The 21,686-nt window shown below is 41.1% G+C and overlaps 1 long non-coding RNA gene across 1 annotated transcript; it reads right to left on the bottom strand.

Moving 5' to 3' along the window:
• Positions 1-2,062: 2,062 nt before the first annotated feature.
• On the bottom strand, positions 2,063-21,011 carry LOC123017239. The gene is made up of 4 exons (XR_006413561.1): positions 20,865-21,011; positions 19,127-19,136; positions 12,249-12,251; positions 2,063-2,073 (listed from the first exon to the last, which is right to left on the bottom strand). It is a non-coding gene; the product is annotated as an uncharacterized LOC123017239 (long non-coding RNA).
• Between the last annotated feature and the right edge of the window lie 675 nt (positions 21,012-21,686).

Raw genomic sequence — 21,686 nt, 5'->3', positions numbered from 1 at the left:
CTTCCCATGCTTTATGTTCTGCTCCTAGCTGAATGTATTTCCCATTCAGCAGTACCCTGTCGTTATCCCCATCCTGATGTTATACCTTTCCAGCATGAAAATGGGGAAGTGATACATACTTGTTTTATGCAATGGATAGTGGATCAGGAGAATCAGAAGGGAATTATACCTTCCCCTCACCTCCATTTCCTCTATGAAGTCCCACTGTGAACACAGCTGACCCTGCGACACAGTCAGAATGAAAATGGCTACCAAATTTTCCACAGAAATGCCGTAAGTATTGCGGAAGGTGATCACCAAATGATACATTTCCCCATAGCAGGAATGGAACTTCAGCAGGAATTCTTAATATTGCAGGGACTGAAGAAAGATCTCAACAACAGCTGAAACAAAACATTTTTAAAAATGCAACATTTGTGTCAACAAGAACAATCCTGTTTTTATTCTCCTGCTCTCACACATGAAAAGTCACATATGGGGCCACACTCACAGGAAGCTGCCCTGCCCAAGCCAGGCCCCTGGTCCAACTAGTTCAGTATTGCCAGCACTGACTGGCAGTGCTGTTTGTGGTTTCAGGGAGGTGCATTTCCTGACCTGCCCCAAGATGTTGTGCATTAAACCTGAAACCTTCAGCATGCAAAACAGAAGTATAACTGAACTAAAGCCCCTCCCTATATCATATCTCCTAACAAATCTTCCCCACTGGAGGCTGAGGGAACTTCCAAGACAGCTAAACCATATCGGTAACCGGCTTTTTGATTTCTGTACTGCCACAGAGGCATCCCCCGCAGCTGTAAATGCTGTGCCCAATGAGCAGACTCCCCTGGCTCTTGAACCATAAGTCATTACATTCAGTGCTTTCTCTGAGGTCAGACAGGTACATCAAAGCATCTGATCAGATCATTACTGAATCAGGTGCAGCCATAGCTGCTCTGGAGGTCTTCATGGGGCAAGTCTTTGAACTAAATATGGGATTCAACAAGATCTGCTAAAGAGGATATTGGGAACCTCGATGATCCTGCAACAGCATGTTCACCTCCAAATGAATCAGCAGTTAGAATGTGTATTATTACTTGGCTTCGTTTTCTTTTGAGAAACAGATCATACATGCATTGTTCAATGTATCTTGCCATCTCATTACTATAGAATGTGTATTATTACTTGGCTTCGTTTTCCTTTGAGAAACAGATCATACATGCATTGTTCAATGTATCTTGCCATCTCATTACTATAAAGAGGGTTAGCCCACATAGAATGACAGACTGAGGTGTCTATTTATATGCACCAGGGGTGGGCAGCACATAGCCCATATCACCCCCCAGCCTCTTGGAATCCCCCATTGCTGCAAAACAAAGCAAAAAACAACAAGGGTGTATTTTCTTCAAATCAAGGTATAAGGGGAGCACACATGTTCTTCTGAAATAGAACCACATTCTTGCAAGGATTCCAGGAGTACAATTTTGCTTCTGAATGAGTCACACACTACTCTTGTGCCTCGCTTTTCGTTGCCATCACGGCACCAAATTTCAGGAGCAAATTTGGCCATGTGGCAGGGAGTGTCCCTCAAGGATGTCCAGGGGGGACCATAAGGCCCCTAACCCCATTAGGGCCAGTTAAGGCTGCACGTAATCTTAGGCTGCATATTTCCCACCCCTTTCCTTATAGCATATGCTCTTGTTCTTAAAGTTTGCATAATAATAAATCAGGAAGTCTGTAGTGGGACGAACACAGAAAACTGTGGTAGGCTACTTGCCTAATTTAATGCTCATTGTACAATAATACCATTTTTTAAAAATATAAACTACTGAACTGGTGCATTTTTTTATAGAAGTTGTCATTCAGGAGATATAGCGAGCACTACATTGCTGCATCTGGACACATAAAACCAGCATCACACTATGATAACACAAAACTATTCAGCCGTGTAAATAGGAAAAATGTAATATCTTTCCCTTTAATGCAATATTCCTAAACAAATAAACCCACTTGCATCTGATGAGAATGCATTCATGCAAGCATGTGTTTCTTTTAAATGAGGTCAGCTAGTGGTACCTTTTTCTTTAGAGTTATCTTCTTCATTCCCAGTGCATAACACAGGTACTAATGCTGATTTTCTGCTCTGGTGTTTATACAGATAAAATTAAAATCCTGGATGCACTTGGCTAAGAACATAACTATCTGCACTCCATCTGTATTTGATAATGATCCTCATTGCTGAATTGCTCCATGGTTGCTGGAGATGGAGAAAAACAGCACAATATTGCTGCCTCTATTTGCATATCTTCTTAAACTTGCCCTGCTCTCTTTTGAACCCAGCAGAGACCCTGCACAGCTAGAAGTTTAGAATTATGAAGGGCAGGCTCTTCTCAGCTCAAATTGGTTTGCTCAGAAATAAGCCAAGTTTTAAAAAATCAGGAAATAGCTTAATTCAGAGCCTATTTGAATTCAGATTGAACCCATGCACCACTGCCGCCGCATTCAGAAAGATGAGGGTAACCCCTTCCCCCCAGACCTAATAAAAGCTCCTGCTATATCCCTGAGAAAGCTACATTTCCCACAAGCTGCTTGTGCATATGGTGTGACATTATTACTTATTTTCTACTATTTCTATACCACCCAGTAGCCAAAACTCTATTCGATCATAGTAATGTAAACCTATTTAAAAACAAACAAAAATGCAGCATAATACCCCATATAAAATCTAAATGGCCAAAACTACACTATAAAATTGAAGTAAAAACTAGAATAAGGCCTAGCAGCAGCCCAGAGATTTAAAATGAAATGCAAGATTTAAAAGAAGGTTGCAACTAAATTAATTTAGTGGGAAAATTCTTGGGAACATAGGAAGGTACCAGAAAGAGCACAGTTTTGGTACTGGGAGTTCATTCCATAGGCAGGATGCCACAACAAATAATGGTAGGAAAGAAATTCTTCCTTTGATTCACTTGCCAAGATTCTCCATGCATCATCTTGCTGCTCATCTCACCTCAGTTTATGTAAGGCTTGCACTCACTGTTTGCTTGGCACAAATTGTAAAATTGCACAAAAAGAACAACTATGCCGTATAAAAATTGCACAAACAATTCCCAAATTTGCGAAAAATTTCCCCATAGACTAAAGGATAGGTGATTTAAAATGTGTGCATTGTGAAGAAATGTGGAGATTTCAGAAATGATGTTCATTTAAAGAAGGTTGTGCATTTTGAACAAGTTGGACACTTTTCCAATACACTTTTTCCATGTGTGAAGATGAGTTTGGGAATTTGCAAACATTTTCCATGAAAATGCACTCTAATTCATACCTGGGGTTACAAATGGAGCATTTTTGAATGACTGAAAACTGAAACTGTATTTTCATACATTCAGACAGCATCTGAACAAGGACTTAGGTCCTTGTGTGGATCATTCCATAGCTGCAGGTAAACTTTGTCTAGATGCATCATGGAGACAAAAAGTTAGAACTGGAATACAAATAAGTGAAATAATTTTGTCTGATGCACGACAACACCTTGAGTCCACTCTCCCTACGCTACTGCAACCCACCCCACCCAGTGGCAGTAAGCAGAAGGGAGGAAAATTTTCCTTTCCAACCCAGATAACAATTGATCCTTGGAAAATGTAGTTTACCTGAAGACTTCTGCAACAACCTTGAGAGAACTACATTTGCCACTGGCTATTTGCTTGTAGAAACAGAGATACAGAGTGAGTCAGAAGGGGCCTCCCAGGCCATCTAGGCTGACCGACAGCCCCAGCCGGCTCCACTGATGACATGCCTACCATGTGCATGTCCAGCCTATCCTTAAACACCCTCACCAATGGGGCCTCAACCCATACCTTTGGGGTCCTAACCAAAAGGAAGTATTTCCTGGTATCCACCTTGAATCTTGTAGAGTGCGACATAACAACAACACAATAATGCTATGCACATGAAAGCTGAGGAGGAAGAAATCTCTATTTGCACTAGCCACTACTATTGCACACTCCTTTTATCTTTTTCTTCATTTACGGCAAAGTATCATTCTTCTTTGTTGCACCTTTGTACTGTTCTTGGCTTTGGGATCTGCTTGGATGTGGAATGGTATGCAAATATCATAAATAAGCAAACAACTGGAGGGCACTAGGTTGGAGAAAGCTGGTCTAACTCTTCTCCCTGTCCCCCCACCCCCCCAGTCTCCAGTAACATCTGCCATTTATACATAGTAATATCCCAGGTGCAAAGCACTTAAAATTGGAAGCTACCACTCTCCATTCAGGGTTAGCAGAAATATTAAAGACATTGTCCCTATACATAAGCACAGCATTTTACTTCACTAAAGAATAACCCACAGGCCAGCCCTGCACATCTGAGATAAGGGGCAGGCCCAAATTTCTTAACTTTTAGAATTAATGATTAATGTATAACCAAGACAAATTAAAATGGACATAAGACATGTTTAATAGACGATTTCTGCTTTTTAAAAATGTAACTTGCCCTCATTTAGGAGCTTCATGCAGTGATAAATATCTTAATTCACAACATCCGTAAATGGAAGTGACCATTATGAATTAATACCTATGGTCTAGTTTCTGTCTGCTAACTGCATAATAAAAGCTTCCCCAGCCCAATGGTTCCTGGGTGCTCCAGACAAGAGTTCTCATTCTCTCCAGCCAGCATGGCATGGCCTTCTTGGTGGAGACCGATGGGAGCTTTAGTCCAACACATCTACAGGGGGCCAGGCTGGGGAAGAATGTCCCACTGCCATTGGTATTAACCCAGAACACCCAGAAACTCTCAGTATCTGCAGCTAAGATTGCTGTTTTACCACTGCTAATGTGTGTTCCTGTGCATGATTATGTGCCATTATGTGTGTACATATGCACATGTGTGCCCTGACCAACAGTCCTTGAGCAAAGGGTTGGTTGAGCCAAAAAGACTATGTACACCTGATCTGCATGAAATTGTTGGGATTTTGAGCCTGCTCTATTTCTCTTTTCATCTAATTGAGCCAGTGTGGTGCAGTGGTTAAAAGTGTGGGACTGGGAATCTGGGAGCTCCAGTTCTAGCCCCTACTCAGCCATGGAGCTAACTGAGGTGCTTGTGGCCAGTCACAGACTCTCAGCCAAACCTACTTCGCAGGGTTGTTGTTGTGGGGATAAGACTGAAAACAGCAGGAGGAACAGGATGTAGGCCACCATAAATTCCTTGAAAGTAAAAAAGGTAGGCTATAAATATAATAAATAACTATTTCTGGTACAGAAGTCATAATGTTAGATCTGTGCTTGACTATGGCAAAGGACTAGGCAAGGACCAACAAACTGGGGCACTATTTGTGGGCAGTAACTCTGGATTTGGAGGGTTCCACCTGGTCTGGATGTTCTGTTGGATCCATTGCTGTCACTTGAAGCACAGGTAGGTTTCGAGGCGCAGGGTGCCTTTCATGTGCTTCAGTTTTTATGCATTCTGCATGCAGATAGTCTGTTATCAGTGAGCCGTGCCTTGCTAAGATCCAGTTGGATTATTGCAACTCATTGTTTGTGGGGTTGGCAGCACTTTGGGCCATATTTTTGCAAGTTCAGTCAGTGCAGTATGAATAAATAACAGTGAGATTCTTTAAAGGGCTGTCATGATTGACAAAGGCTCATTGGAGGCAGGGGTCATATGGATGATGATGGAAAATCTCCATTTGACAGACCTTAGATTAACCTTCCCAAATGTTTGTGTTGGACTGGAACATAGGTAATTATAAGACTTTATGGCCAATGGTAGATGCTGCATTCCCACGTACTGGTAAGGCACAAGGTTTGAAAAGGCTGCCTCCACTGCTACTGATGGTGAGGCTGTGTGAACGTTCACAGCTCCACTTACAGAAAATAAACAGCTATCAGATATGAAATTTGTGCCACATTGGTCAAGTCTGTGCCACATGTGTGGAAATTTTCAAAACTGCACACATTTTGTGAGCATTGTGAGAAAATTGTGCACTGGGAGAAATTTGCATATTTTCAGAAATGGGCATTTTGAGAAAGTGGCCTGTTCTTCAAGTACACATTTTGCAAACATGAAGATAAGGTCAAGAATGTTCAAGCATGTTTGCAGGAAGTGCTCCTGTTCACATTCCTGTTTGGGTTTGCCAACAGGCTTTGCAAACTTAATTTGCAAATGGAAATGTATGAAATGCTCACACATCTCCAAGAGTGGGTGACCCAGGCTTCCTCCAGGGAGCTGATCCATCTTTCCAGGGATTCTTGGCTCTGCGCTCAGCAGAACAAGACACAGAACCATTATATAATCTTTGTGCAGTTCATCTCACAGCTGCAGGTAAACTTTGCCTGAAAATATTTTTTAAAAAGTCACGAGCACTCAAGTACAAGTAAGTGGAATAATGGTTGTCTGATGAGAGACACAGCAGCATGTGGAGAAAATTAAAGGCTTGCCAAAAATGTGTCTTTGTTCAAAATAGATAGTATTGCATAAATATAGCAGCAATAAAGGTATGAAAGCAGCAATGAATTATACTTCTCAAGGGAACTTCTCTCCTCATACGTAGCTTTCCCTGGTGCATTTCACAGCACTCACATATTTTAAAAAGGTGAGAAAAATGTAGTAAAGTTTTTTTTCATGCATTCTAGATATAAACAGAATTCTTGTTACAGAATCAATGTATTAATGTTGATATTCCAGTTTCAAATTCCTAAACTGCAGAGCTTGAAACAATGTTTGATTTTAGCTTTAACATGTAGGTGGTTTAAATGCCAATATTATTTGTTATGGCTGAGTTAACTGGGTTTTTTATTCTATTTAAGAACAATAATATTGATAAAAATTGACTGCATAAATCAATATAAATTAAGATTTGTATTTGTATTTTAGATTGTCAAACATTACTGTCACCATATTATGCTTTAAGCAAAGCTAAAGAAATATTTTAGTGGCTCTGTCTGGGCAAGTCCTAAAGAAAATCGGTCACTAATAAGTGACATAAGCAAAGATAAACAATGGATCAGCCAGAGGTTCCACTTTCCTTGTATGCATGAATTAAAGATGTCCCAAGATCCCAAAATCATGAAGTCTCTAAAATAAAGGCTTTTTCAGCTGCCTCCTGGGCAGTAGAACAATGGAGATAAGAAGTGTCAGAATCCCGAAATCTCAATTTGAGAAGAGGAAATAAAACTCGGGTTCGTGGGAAAGATCAAGCATCCAGACCATCTGTGGCTTTATTGCATTACCCAGGTTCCTCGCGGGTCCGTACTCATGATAATGCATTACCAGGCAGGCAGAGGTAAACTCTGCTGCAAAGCTTCAACACAACTACAGAGTTTATATACACTTCCAGTCACATCACAGGTACAGGGCAATTGATGAAAGAATGCAGACATTACAATAAGGTTCTGAGGTCATCACATACAGAGCAGGTAAAGGAATGTCAGTCAATCATACAGAGACAATGAGATTACAATATTTCTAATTGCAGTGTATTGACACTTTAGTTGAGTAACTTGAACCCATCTCCAGGTCTGCTTAGACATGTAAATTCAAGCTACTGAGAAACTATGAACTCAGACCCTTATCTAGACTCTAGACATTCTGAATGACCAGGGCACATGAAGTCCTCTGGGCTAGGAAGATACTTCCTTGTAAACTGTGAATTCCAACAATGATTATTTACAATGCATATTTGGACTAAATGGCCTGTCTACTGTAGCTTACAGCTAAAGGTGAGAGAAAGGAGTGGGGAATGAAAGCCATTTTAAACAGTGACTTAGCTTGGTTTTGAAAAGAAGTACAGGATTTGATCCCACAATGCAAAAGCACACAGAAGTAATGCTTTTCAGACAGGATTTATCCAAATTTTCCCAACAGAAGCAAGTTAGTGAGGCAAGAAATCCTGAACAAAAAAGAGTGGGGAATTGGGATCAGCAGGTTAAGAAAAGTGAGAACCCTGGAAAGACTGTAAAGAAAAGAGAGAACCCCATTCCTCTTTCCCCATGACTAGCATGTCCACAGGTTCAAAAGGAGTGCTCACTTCTGATCGAGCTGGTCTCCAGCCATATTTCCTAAAGCAAAATACTAAAGGAACGATGGTATGATCATTTCCATTGCATTCTGGTCCAGCAAACACAGCAGGAGCCTACAAACCACAAAGTCTTACTGCAGTTGTGGTATATTAACTACGGGGTTTTTAAAAAATTGGAATACAAGGGTCTTTTCAGCTCAAGTAAGCAAGCCCTCCAATACGTGGGAGAACTTTTCCCCTCCTTAGTCTTCAGTGATAGTCTTTTGTAGCTGACAATGCACACACAGAAGAAGGTGGGCCAAAAAGTGTCAAGTGTTTTCTATTTGGAATATGCTCCTCTCTATATTTCTCTTTTTGTTGGCAAGGAATTATCATGGTCTGTGAGCTCAGAACTGTATGGTGCTCACCTTGCATTGCATTGCTGGGGCACTCCATTTTAACAGGATAAGCAGCATTTCTAGAGAAGTTCATCTAACTGGTAGACGTTAGCTGCACCTCTACAGCCTGGCCCTGCTTTTACTCTTCGGCATGAAAGTCTGTGTCTCAGCCACAATCAGCAAGATATGTTTCATACACAGCTCATGATTCTGTGACCAGAGTTTGCGACATCCTCCTCACAAGCTGTAACTCCTCTTCAAAAGCATAATGATCTTGGAAAGTCAACCACACCAAGTGTATCACGAGAAATCATAAAAGGCACGCTCAAAACATGAGGGAGGCTTATAGGCATAGTATATGAGCTTTCCCCATTCCTTGTGTTAAACAGCACTTTTTATTGCTAGAAGTGACTCCAGTGTAAGTACATTTTGTCTCCCTCATTCTTAACCAGTTCAAGAATGCAAAGTCCAAGAATGCTCCCACACTGGGAAGTTCAGAGAATTCAAATGCAGCCTCTCTTCAACAGAGCAAACTAAAATCTGCAGAAGTCTGGGATTCCCTGTGCCTCTGAGAAGAAAAGTATGCAGAAGCATTTGCTTTTTAGCACATCCTAATTGACTTTAGTGGCACAGGCATTCACAGTATTATGTGAGAGTTGTGCTTCTAGCAGAGTTGACCAGAAATCTATAACTTCGTTCACACATTGGAAGAAGCAATCACCAATCATTAGAGTGGCTCCGGAGTATTTCATACAACTGGCATTTTGGAAAGGAACATGAAAAGCTAAGTAATGATAATATAATCCGTGATGCAAAGAGCTATTTTAGGCTAGGGATGGGGGGAATTTTGCTCCATTCACTTTTTGAGACAAACTTAAAAAAAAAAAAAAAAGCATTTCCAGAATCAATTAGGAACTGTAACATAATGTCTTCTCAGAATTTGCAAATACAATTGTCCACATATGAATTTCACAGAAAAATATATACATTAGTTCAAAGTGTGCACAAAATTCAGATCTGAGAAAAAATAAACATACAGATACACACACGGAAAAATTGTTTGCAAAAAGATACATAATTGTAAAAATGCATACAAATCTGTATATAAAGAGTAATTAACACAAAATTGCATTGTAAGGTTTAAATATGTATTATTGAAAGTGATGTGAGAACAAGATAGAACCTATTAAAGACTAAAACATTTACAAAGGAAGAGAAACCAAAATTAACAGTTTCATCCATCCCTAGGTTTAGGTATACCAGAGTGCTTGCATATTTTTTGACTTCATAAAATTGGGTGGACAGATATGCCAAAACATGCTGTACTATAAACTGTTACTGAACATTCCAGTGAGCTTCAGAGCTACGGCATAAGGATCAAAGTACCCATGGGCACGAAGTATTAGCTGTACTGACCTTCCTCTTCTGAACATAATTAATGCAAAGATTGCCACATAATATTAGATTTATAAAAGTATATTGGCCTTGATCCAGCACTAAACCTGCATAAATGCAGGCACTACTAGCCATGAGAATGCCAAATCCTCCGATGACTCCAAAGGGCATTAGCTTGTCCATAAATCTGCTTCTGTATGGAAATCTCTACTGCCCATTTATGGTAATCAAATCTACACTTAGTTGTTTTTATATAGTTGTATACAGAAGTATTTAATGGTTAAGGGGGGACAGTTGATCTGCATTTCTTTCAGATATATGCAAAATCAAAATAGTCACAGAATTACCAAATATATTCATTTTTTGAAAAAAAATGAAATTGGCAGAGGGATAGGGAAGTTGATGCTTTTTCATGCATTCCTTATAAATAAATTGCATATCTGTCATAAAAGGATTTCCAAGTTTGGTGGGATAGTTCGCTATATCAGAAGGCTGCCTTTTAATGCTCCAGTTATGTTACAAAGAACAGTTTGGTATCACCAATTAACATGATGTGAATTATGGGTTCAAAAAATTCAATTTGTGGCTATCCATAGCAAATTATGAGAGCCGCCTGGATTGATTGATATGGAAATTGAAACTAATTGATCCTGCCACTATACAGCCTTTTATAAAATGAGACTAGACAAGATACTATTAAGCATTCTAGAGTTAATCAGAGCTGTATGTCAAATTAATCACTGGCAGGTCATTGAAACAACCCATGGCCTGGGACTATACCTGAGGGGCAGCCTCTCACTGTATCAAGTGATCAAACCTTCCTTTGTACACTCTCATTAGAACTGTGACATAAAAGTGGCACCTTTAACACAAAGGCCTCTAATCTTTGGAAAAACTGTCCTTAAGACACAGGTATGGCAGCTTTTGGGGCCACAGCCTTGTTCAAATAAACATTGGCGTGGAAAATTAAAGGATTCAGAAAAACATCTGGGCAAATCACAAAGTTTCTTGGAATTTCAAATGAGCAGCAAAATAACAGTATATTTCCCATCCCTCACTTTACGAGCACCCTTTCTTATGCTTCAGATCCTTCTGCTGCGTGTGTGCACACTATCTTAGGCAGTTGGGCCCAGGATGTGTGTTTCCCAGATGTGGTTCATGAAGCGGGCTTCCTGCTACTGCTGCCCCACACATCCATTCTGCCCCGTGATGATCCATTTGGCTCCTCATCTCTTCTCTTTTCTCCTTCTTTCCCCACAACCTTTTTGCTCTACCCTCACCTCCTCTTCCTCAGCACTGCCTTTTCTTTTAACTCTTTTCCTCCCCTACTTCTTCCCTGAGCAACTGCTACCAACACATGGCAGCAAGGCACTGAAGTAAGATTCAACTGCCAGCCCACTCAGCTTTGTATATGGAACATGGAGAGAGAGCAACTTATTTGTCTTGTCACAATTTCCACTCTAAAGTTTGTGTCAACTTGTGCCAGTATCAGTTTTTGAACTGACCTCTGCACAAAAATTCAAACGTATCTTGTATGCATTTCTGCAGATGTTTTCATTGATGCTGCACCAAACCCCTGAAAGGCAGCTAATGGGAAGAGTGACAGTTGAAGGCAGTGCAGGTGGAGGATCCCACACAAGCAAAAACAGGGACTGCCAAGCCGTGAATGTCAGTACCATGCTGTAGAAGATAACGGTAAAACACTTTTGAATATTTCATGCCTTGAAAACACTATGATGAAATAATCCAAAATCAAACAACAGATAGCACCAGAAGATGAGTCTCCCAAGTCAGAAAGCTCTCAAATAGATACTGGGAAAGAGCAAAGGACAAGAACAAATAGAACTATTGCCAATTTGTAACTAGATCAAAGCCAAAAGGACATTTAATTACCGACATCCACAGAGCCAAAAGGAAAGGCAGATGTTGCACAACACGTAACATTGGAACATGGGATGTGAGAAGTATGAATAAAATCAAACTAGAAACTGTAAAGCAAGAAATGGAGTAGTTAAACATTGCAGTACTTGCCATGAGCAAACTAAAGTGCACTGGGATGGGACCCTTTCACCTGCGCAAACACAAAGTGTGTTATTCCATAAATGGCAAACTCAGAAGAAACAGAGTTGTTCTAACACTAAGGCAAGGCATAACACATGCAGGAAGAGATTCTAATGCAAATTAGAGGCTCTAATACAAATTCTAACAGAATAATCTCAGTTAGAATTTGCAGAAAACCTAGCAACATAACCGTCATTCAAATCTATGCCCAGCAACAGATGCTGAAGAAGAAAAAAATGGACAAAAATTATGCAGGTGCTTACGTGGAAATGATAACATACTGAAAAAAGACATGCTGATAATCCTAGGTTACTTGAATGCAAAAGTATGGGAGGAAAGGAGAATCAAGTCCTGTAGGAAAATTTGGCCTAGGGATAAGAAATGAAGCAGGAGATTGACCCACAGAATTTTGTGAAGCCAACAATCTGTTTATTGCAAACATATACTTTGTGCACTGGTCCAGAAAGTTTAAGGCAGAAAAGAAAAGACAGCCAAATATAAGATGGATTGACTCCATAGAAGACGCCATAGTGTTGAATTTACAAAAGCTGAGCAGGGCTGTCACGGATAGAACATTTTGAACTTATGGTGACATTTTACATATAGGGTCACCATAAGTTCAGAATGACTTGACAGCACATAACAAAAAATCTTTTCAATTGTTAATTTTTGTCCCTGTATATGTAATTTTATAATAGCAATCCTTTGACAGTCAATGACTGCTATGATCACTGTTACTGCATTTCCAGTTAGCATTAACACAATGAGCATGCTCAGTTTTAAGATGTATGTCCTGCGAAATGTACTTCACACTTTTTTTTGTTTTCTTCTGCCTTTTTTACTGGCCCATTAAATCCTTTAATGTTGCAACTCAAAATAGTAAAAATGTTTCTCTTCAGTTAGGTGTTCAGTTATGTATTAATTTAAAACATGCCTGCCCATTATTACTACTCTATAAATTCATAATACACCACCATCTTCTAATGATTTGCTCAGTAAAGTATTACTTCTCAGGAGATCAGTATTCTTATTGGAGAGGCAGAAATGTAATATACCTGGTAATGTACTATACCTGGTAATAGAAATAATGTTCAATTTTTAGGGGTCATAGGTGGGTCAATAGAAAACTTCAAAAGTCATGTGGTACTGGAATTTTTCCCCTTTTGAAGTCTGTTCTCCAATTCTCATGTGCTAACTCATTTTCAGTTTGTTCCACGTTATCCAAGCAGGTAAAACTTCCTTCTTTGTTTTGATCACAACCTATTTATGTTTAACCTGAAGTGCAATTTTATCATTTTTACTTTTTTACAGTACAGTACAGCCCAGTTCTACTTTTTAAACAGTAAACCCTACTTATACTTTATGCCTTGCTTGTTTAGCCAATCAGTTAAGAATGTAATTTCCGTTCTTTTCTCAATAAATACAGAACTCAGATTTGCCTAAAATGTAATCACCTGACTATCCACTTGGAAATCTGGATTTTCTCATACTGCGTCCACAATTATATTCTTTGATCTACCATTGTGAAACACAACTAAGATTATTCCTATATAATTTGTACTTTTTCCACAAACATTGAATTCATATGTAAGACATTATCTATACCAGTATTATCTGATTTTTTCCATTATTATGGGTAAAATATTACAAAAATGTTAGAGTAAATCCTCACCTTCTTTCTTATGGACCCCTCTAAATTTAACACTTTACAACCTTTGTTTGCTATGAATTCCCTCTAATATTCCCCTTAACTGGTTTTGTTTTTTGTTTTTTCTTGCTATTGCCTCTTGTACCCTGAAATCTATCTGAACCTTTTTTATCTTGTTGACTATAAGTCTTTGTTGTTTTGCTCTGGTATTATTTTATCTGGTTTACCCCCTAAAATGGGGTCTGTTCTATTTATACTAAGCTTATTTATACTAAGCTATGATCTAATTCTCAGATCAATGTGTGATGCAGGGAGTCTGACCTCATCTTTCCCACTTGAAACCAGGTGTCCAGTGTAGGTTGGAGCCAGGGGTCAGACTAGATGGCCCAGGAGAGCCTTCTGACTCACTCTGTTTCTATGTCTCTTTGTTTCTATTTGCAGATGCATTTGCATTTTTTTGTTTTGTTTTTCAAATAAATTCCCATCTCCTGCACTCCAGATAATCAAAAGCTGCTCCTTGGTGTATCCCCAAGGAAACCTCTGGGGCACTGCCCCCCAAAGTAGGGATGTCCCTGCAGGTCGCTTCAGCCTCAGCCCTCCATTCCAAAATGTCAAGGCTTCAGCAAGAGCATAAGTGGCAGAGCCAGTAGCTCTGGGAAGAAGCACGGCCTGAGTTGGTGACCTAGCACTTTCCTTGTCTGGAAGGTGTGTATGAGAAATATATGGACTTTAGACTATGGTTTGCAAGCAGGCATGTATTTTGGTCCAGGCAAATTGGACAAATGCTGGTCAAAAAGGCTGAAATGTATTTTTCAATCATCCCTACTTGCACATCAAATATCAGCAGTTCAACTTATAAAGTATATTAAGGGAGTTTTCAAATTTAGAGCCCACCACTCAGATCCTTAAACCTCCACTTCCATATGTCCGTATCATCAAACATAGGCAAATTTGGCCAACACCCATTAAGTGCGAGTCTGATCGTCATCTTCTATCAATATTTTGAAAATGACTTCATAAAACCCTGCTTTTGAAAATATGTTTTCCTGGCATTTGGGTCAAAGGACTACAAAAGAAAGGGCCTTCTTTAGTAAGGTTAAAACTTCTGATTCAGATGGTTCCTGGCTCTTATTTCCAGTTAGGCTTTTGCTGGGGTGAGATAGAGATGAAGCACAAATTGTTAGGTATCTGTAACATTGCTTGCATCAACACCGCATGGTTAACAGAATTAATGCTGTAGACAAAATGAGATGGACTGCTGTGCTTGAGATGTCTTTTCCTGTTCCATTTTCTCTTCCCCCCTCACCTGGAAAGGCAAAAGGGCATCTGACCTTTTGCTCTCTCTTTCATCTGAAGAAGCATGTTCCTCTTTCTCTCTCCTGTTCTAAACTAACACTGAACTTTCCTTTTGAACCAAGAGATCCTGCATGAACACACCAACTCTTCCTTTCATGAAAGTCACATAATGGACTGATTATGAGTAAATAACCTTTTTCACCTTTTGCTGGCAGCCTCCCAGTGTCGATTCTCATAGATGCAGGTGCAAGCAACAACCTCTTAACTAAAGCCACTGCTCAGTGCTTACTTCTGCTGATCCTATGCATAAACTAAATATAGAACAAGTTCCCAGCACAAATCAGCCTAGTCTTAATGAGATCGCTTGCAAACAGCTGAAGATTTGGTAATTGTTGAGGGCTGTTTAGATGCATCTACACATGCAGACATTTCAAGATGAGGTAATGCCCTGTCCTGACACAAGCCCTTCAATCATATGTATAAATCCTTTCTAAAGCCAGAGCTGCTGGTTCATTCCGAGTTCAGCAATAATTATTTTAGAGTGTAAGCCATGCTTTCTTGGACCACTTCGGAAGCTTAGGAAGACCGGAGTCCTAGATACTTGTATTTGAAAACCAAGTCAAATGATGGACTGTAGTTTCTTGGCCTTGTTTCCAAATATGTTTGAGAAGCTACATTAATTCCATTAAAAGGAGGACATCTCTGGCCAGACCCATGAGGCTATATACCTACCCAAATGGCAAGGTAGCAACTGAATTGTTTGCTGAATTACAAAGAGCTGAGACGTGACCTGCACAAAGATGCTCCAGTGACTTGACTTCTGAAGCAAAGCTGCTTCAAAAGGAGGAAAGACAGAGCAAAGAAGCAGCAGGGGAGAACTGGTGCTGGCTGCTTTCCCTGCCCACAGCTTTCCTGCTCCAAGGCGCCCAGCGATGTCACAGAGGCCCTTCCTTTCCAAGGGTCCTCACTGCTTTTCCTTCATCCAGAACCCAGGATTACTAGGAAAGCCAACCCATTTTTTCAGTATCTTTGGCTTTACTAAGGGGAATAAATCCATCCTAAAATACTTAAAGAATCAAAAGTCACCTCCTGTAAGATTAATTGAAGTACCAACTTACAACACTGCCAGCTTCCAGTCTCTGTCTACCTAAATCCCCCAGAGATTCAGTTTGCTGAAGCATGGCAAAGACAAAGCCATTAATGCAGTAGTGGGAGCAGGTTACTGAGAAAAGAATACACCACTTTCCTGAAGTTTCTGGACAAAAACATACCTACAAGGTTGATAAAATAAACATAAAATGTCAACTTTTATTATTTACTCTCTTACATGGAACCAGAAGATCCAGTGACATTAGGTCAGTTTTTCTCCATCTGCTGCACTACAACTCTCACCTCATTCACTAGTCAGTACATTTGAATTAGACATCAAACCAACCTCTTTTCACCCTCCAGGCAGAAGCTGCAGCTTTCAACCCAGGAGCATTCAGCTGAAGACTGCAACCCAAATCTGGGCACCCGCAAACCGATGCAAATACATGACTAGCTTTAGGGAATCTGATGGGGCGAAGCCAAGTTCAACCATGTATTTTGACCCAGGGGAAGGAAGTTTGGATGGGTCAGGGTAATAGCAGCATTGCTGCATGACTTACTCCATATTGGCTCCCAGTTGCAGGGTTTCCAGGCAGGGAGTTCCAAAGATCAAAGGCATTGTGGGAAGATCCCTCTTTGGTCCTATTCAATCTCATCTCATCAAACAGACGGACACAGGGAAAGGCCACTGAGGGACATGGAGACAACGATGTCACCTCTGCAACAACTCAATGTTGATGTAAACAGGATACAATTGAGAGGCAGTGTGTGTGGCACTGTGGCTCCATTGCAGAGTCTGGAGACAGGAATCACAAATTCAGAGCCCTTCTCTGCTGGACAAGCAACTCCTGCTGAGCTAAATCCACTTCACAGGACTGTTATCTTGAGAAAATGCCACTTGGGGCTCCTTGGATCAAGGACAGGACCAAAATAGGTTTACATTTTGTAAACTCGTGATATGACCCACCCCATGATAGATTGGAGATCATCATAATATTCACGGCACACAGTATATTAGCCATTTAGGATGGCGTACAGGCACACCAAACAGGGTACAGAAACAGAGTGAGTCATAAGGGGCCATCTAGTATGACCCCCCAGCTCCAGCCGGCTCCACTCACAACATACCTACCATGTGCATGTCTAGCCCATCATGTTCAATCCTCACTGATGGGACCTCAACCACCTCCTGTGGAAGCCCATTCCATACCCCTGGGGTCCTAACTGTCAGGAAGTACTTCCTGGCATCCAAATGGAACCTTGGTTCCTTGAGCTTGGCTCCGTTGGAGTGCGTCCTGTCATCCTCTGCAGGGGAGAACAGATCTCTACCCACCTCCGTGTGACACCCCCTCGCATATCTATAAGTTGCCAACAGATCCACTTGGAGTCTCCTCTTTTCCAGGCTGAAAAGACCCAGTTCCCTCAGTCTCACCTCATAAGGCTTTCCCTGCAATCTGGCCACCATCCTTGTGGCCGTACACTGCACTGACTCTAACTTGGCTATATCCTTCCTGTAATGAGGGGCCCAGAACTGAACACAATACTCCAGTTGTGGTGCACCAGAGCCGTATAGAGTGGCATATACCCCTCTTGAAGCCACGGTTCTGGCTATGCAACCAAGGGTGGCATGCACCCTCAACCACCATGTCACACTGCTGACTCATGTTCAGCCTGCAGTCAGCCAGTACCCTGAGGTCCCTTTCACAAGTGCTGCTCTCCAGCCACTTGTCCCCTAGCCTGTACTTATGACACCCATTCCTATGCCCCAAGTGCAATTGCACTTATCCACATTGAACGCCATCCTGTTGTCTCCTGCCCACTTCCATAGTCTGTCCAGATCCTTTTGGATCTGGAGAACCTGCTCCTCAGTTGTGGCCACTGCTCCAGTTTTAGTGTCATCTGCGAATTTGATCAGCAGACTGTTCACTCCTTCTTTCATGTCATTAATTTTATATTGTTCTTTATTTTATATTGTTATTTTTATATTGTTATTTTTGTATTTTACTTCATGTTGTGAGCCGCCCCGAGGCTTCAGCGAATGGGGCGGCATAGAAATGTTTCAATAAATAAATAAATAAATAAATAATGAACAAATTAAACAGGATCAGCCCCAGGACAGAGGCCTGGAGGACCCCGCTTGTCACTGGCCGCCATCCTGATGGTTCAGACTCGGACACAACTTCATGTAAATGTTTAGCATGGGGCGTATCCCCCACTTTTCACATCATAAAATAGTATTGGACTTCAGTGCACTGGTGAACATACAAGTAGAGGTACTGTGCTGAAGATAATTTAACTTCTAGTGTACTACCAATGGATGAAGCCATCATTACTTGGGTCAGTAACTAGGGTAGAGACAAACTCTGCAGAAATCCATCCCTCTAGTACTCATGGAGAACAGAATGGAATTCCATTGAGCTTATCTACTCTCTCTTATCTACAGACATGCTGGTTCCAGGTGCACAAGCTATGAATCCCATGAATGCAACAGAACCAGTGGGACTGCTGCACAACTACTGAATACTGCCCCCAGGAAGTAAGATTTCTCAGTAATTATTGAGTTTTCTTTCCACCAAGATGGTGGAGTTTTGGCACGGTTCACCAGTGATATAAACCTTGCTTACTTGTCCATCTTTCTAACAGCAAGTCAACATTCTTGCAAAGCCCCACCTGACACTTCCAGACTGTGAGTGAGCATTTTCAGAGTATTACACATCACTTTTTGTAAAAGATGGTCCAGCGCTTCTTCAGCACTCCTCATCATACTTGCAGATAATGACTTTGGGGTTAGTGATTCAGAACTGTTTTATATGACTCAGCACAAAATATACACAGAGTACACAGAGCAAGACTTGATACTTTGGTATTGCACAATTCAGCACTTGGAGGGAATTATAGCTTGTTGCAATAAGCAGTTCTTTTGCATCACATTTCTAAATCATAACTGGGGCGGTACATGGCTTTTTGATATAAATGGCACATAATATGGAGACAAAGAGGCGAACAACTCAGTATTTTACTTATCATGCATCAGTGCATGCTGAGCATGATTAATTTCAGAGTGTATGATCTGGCACCTCCTGACAACTCTTTGGCACATATCTTTTGCAAATTGCAACATGGTGTGCAAACCACACCATAGCACTTTTGAGCATGGCACAGCACTTTTTACACAGGGTTACCTGGCACTTTTTACAGAGCATGCCTTTGGATTGACCAGTTCAGAATTATTTGATATTATATGACTCAGTACAGAATCTGGAGAACACATGGTCCTCTGACAATCTCTGACAATGACTCAGCATTTTTGCAGAGGGTAAGCAAAGAATACCTATAAAGCAACTTACTTGTCATAGACCAAAAGAGGCTGTAGTTTCTTATTTGCACCACACTTGAATCAGTCGTATCTATGACAGAATTGATAAAGATGTGGTTTGAAATAAATTTCTGATAGAATCTGTTCGACCAATTAGCAGTACTAAGGCACAGGGACTACACAATGATTGCATTCACAAAACACAGCAAACAACCCTATGCCGTTTACACAGCATGCAGAGTTTTGCCTGAACACTGTCAGACAATTATGTGGTTGCCTGGGCAGCTCTGCACTCCCCATTCCATCCTCCTGGTCTTGCCAGGCATCTTGACAACCCCCATGAACCAAATTGCCATCGCTTCCCTATTTTTGCCTATGGACCTCGGTAGCCTGCTCCTTACTGGATTGCTGCAACCCAGAGGCATGTTCCCCCTTCCCCCTCCTAATTGTGCCTGCATGTCTGCAGCACTTCCCAGCCACTCCAGCCCCCACAGAGATTTTTAGTGAATGAAAGTGAACCATTTTGCCATAATTTTCCCATCTTCCTCCATGTATTTTCACATTGTCCCCGTTTCCAAAAGCAAGCAGGGAAATGGACACTTTACTAGGCCAATGGGAATATAGCAAGAGAGTTGTTGCAGTAGAGACTGAGGGTTAGAAGCAGCCATTTCTACAACCACTCTTGCCAGGGGACTCTATGGTGCATCCATACCAATAACGGCAAAATGGCGATCGCAGATGCAGACAACCAGAAAAGACATGGTGAAACATGGAGACCTTAGAACAGACTGTTGATTCTCCCCATGATTTCAAAAAACTAATGCTATCATGTACAAACCCCAGAACTGCATCTGGATAACACAACAGATCCACAACAGTGAGATTTCACTGTGGCTTCTCCTGACATGTAAACCCATCCAGTGGCTGCAATCCAGCTGACCATCCTTTCCTCTATTTTGAGCATATTATTCAATTTTTTTGTTCATAATCCCAACACTTATTTTAATTCATGGCTCTTTGGATCCAGACTGATTTGTCAGTGACCCCAACCCATCAAATTATGCCACGCAGCTCTGTGTATACTGATTCATTTACATAAATCTGTACCACTGCTAGCTATCTGTGTATATTCTTCATCAGCTATAGATGATCCATTCTGGTCAAACAATACACCCATGTTCCAATTGATGTAATTTCTTGACATCATAAGGGAATGTGCACGTTTCCTGAGCATGTACAAAATGCTGTCAATGAATACACATTCTGATGAGTTTGAAACAGTACATATTAACTGAAAATATACATGCTGACCAAGTAATATTTATTTATTATTTATTTATTTAAAAATTTCTATGCCGCCTCATTCGCCGAAGCCTCGAGGCGGCTTACAAAAAATATACACACTTCTGGCTATGCATACACATTCTGTGATGTCCCTTGGAGATTTTGTACACTGGCCAGCCCACGCACACCATTTTGCCAGGATAATCTTATGCTCCAGAGTTTCCTGAGCTCTAGAGATGTGTGAAGAATCCGTTTCAGGGTGGGAAGCCAGCAGGTATCCTGGGCTCGGCTGCCGGGACTCCAGTCCCCTTTGCAGCGGTCCCACGCCTGAGTGCTTGGCAGATCTGCCCAGAGTTTGTGGGATGTTCACCAGTAGCAGAACCAGCACAAGCAGCCTCCCTCAACCAGGGCACTTGCCCGTGGCCCCCATACTAATCTGTGTATGTTAACCCTTGGAAAATTGGAAAACTTCCAAAATTAACCGTAGTTGTAGTTGTCGTAGGGGCCCCAGTACACTGCTTTGCCCGGGGCCCATAATGCTGTTAAGATGGCCCTGCCCTCATCTGTGCCACCTGCAGCCCTCTGATGCTGAAGAAAGGTGCCAGTTGTACACTCTTCATTCTGCGAGTGTTTGCAGACTCCCTTGTTGCCTGGCTCACTTTGCAAGACTGAGCCAAGCATGAGAGCAAGCCTGCAAATACTGGAAAGGAGGAGTCCGCTAGGATTTTGTGCCAACCCTATTGAGCACTATACAGTTTAACTAGAAACGATGCAGAATGCTATTTTGCACAGTGCTACAATGTCACATTTTCCACATTGTCCTGAAAATATGCAGAGTGAATGTTTATTCATTCAACTCCATTCAACTCACATTAACCCCAGCAGAGGTATTACACTGTTTTGTTTTACTAATCCAATGCATATTTGTCAAACTAATGTTAATTGAGAGCCAAACATCAAAATATAATTGGAGTTCCCAAATTCTGCTTCAATAGATCACATAAAGTTGGTCAGAGCAACTTTTGACCTACCCTTCCTATCAGTGCTAGCCAGCATAGTCAACGATGAGCGATGAAGGGAATTGCAAGCTAAAACATCCGGACGGCCACAAGCGGCCCACTGCAGGAATAGCCCATACATTGGAAGAGTGAAGTTTCAATCCTTAAAATTAAAAGCTATTTGTAATTTACATTTTGGGAACTACAGCAAAGAGTGTATTAGGAATCT

The sequence above is a fragment of the Varanus komodoensis genome, unplaced genomic scaffold (genome assembly GCF_004798865.1).
Source record: "Varanus komodoensis strain SLA01 unplaced genomic scaffold, ASM479886v1 scaffold9, whole genome shotgun sequence".
Classification (NCBI taxonomy): domain Eukaryota; kingdom Metazoa; phylum Chordata; class Lepidosauria; order Squamata; family Varanidae; genus Varanus; species Varanus komodoensis.
Note: the sequence above shows the minus strand (reverse complement) of the source record. Positions and strands in the feature narration are given on the sequence as shown.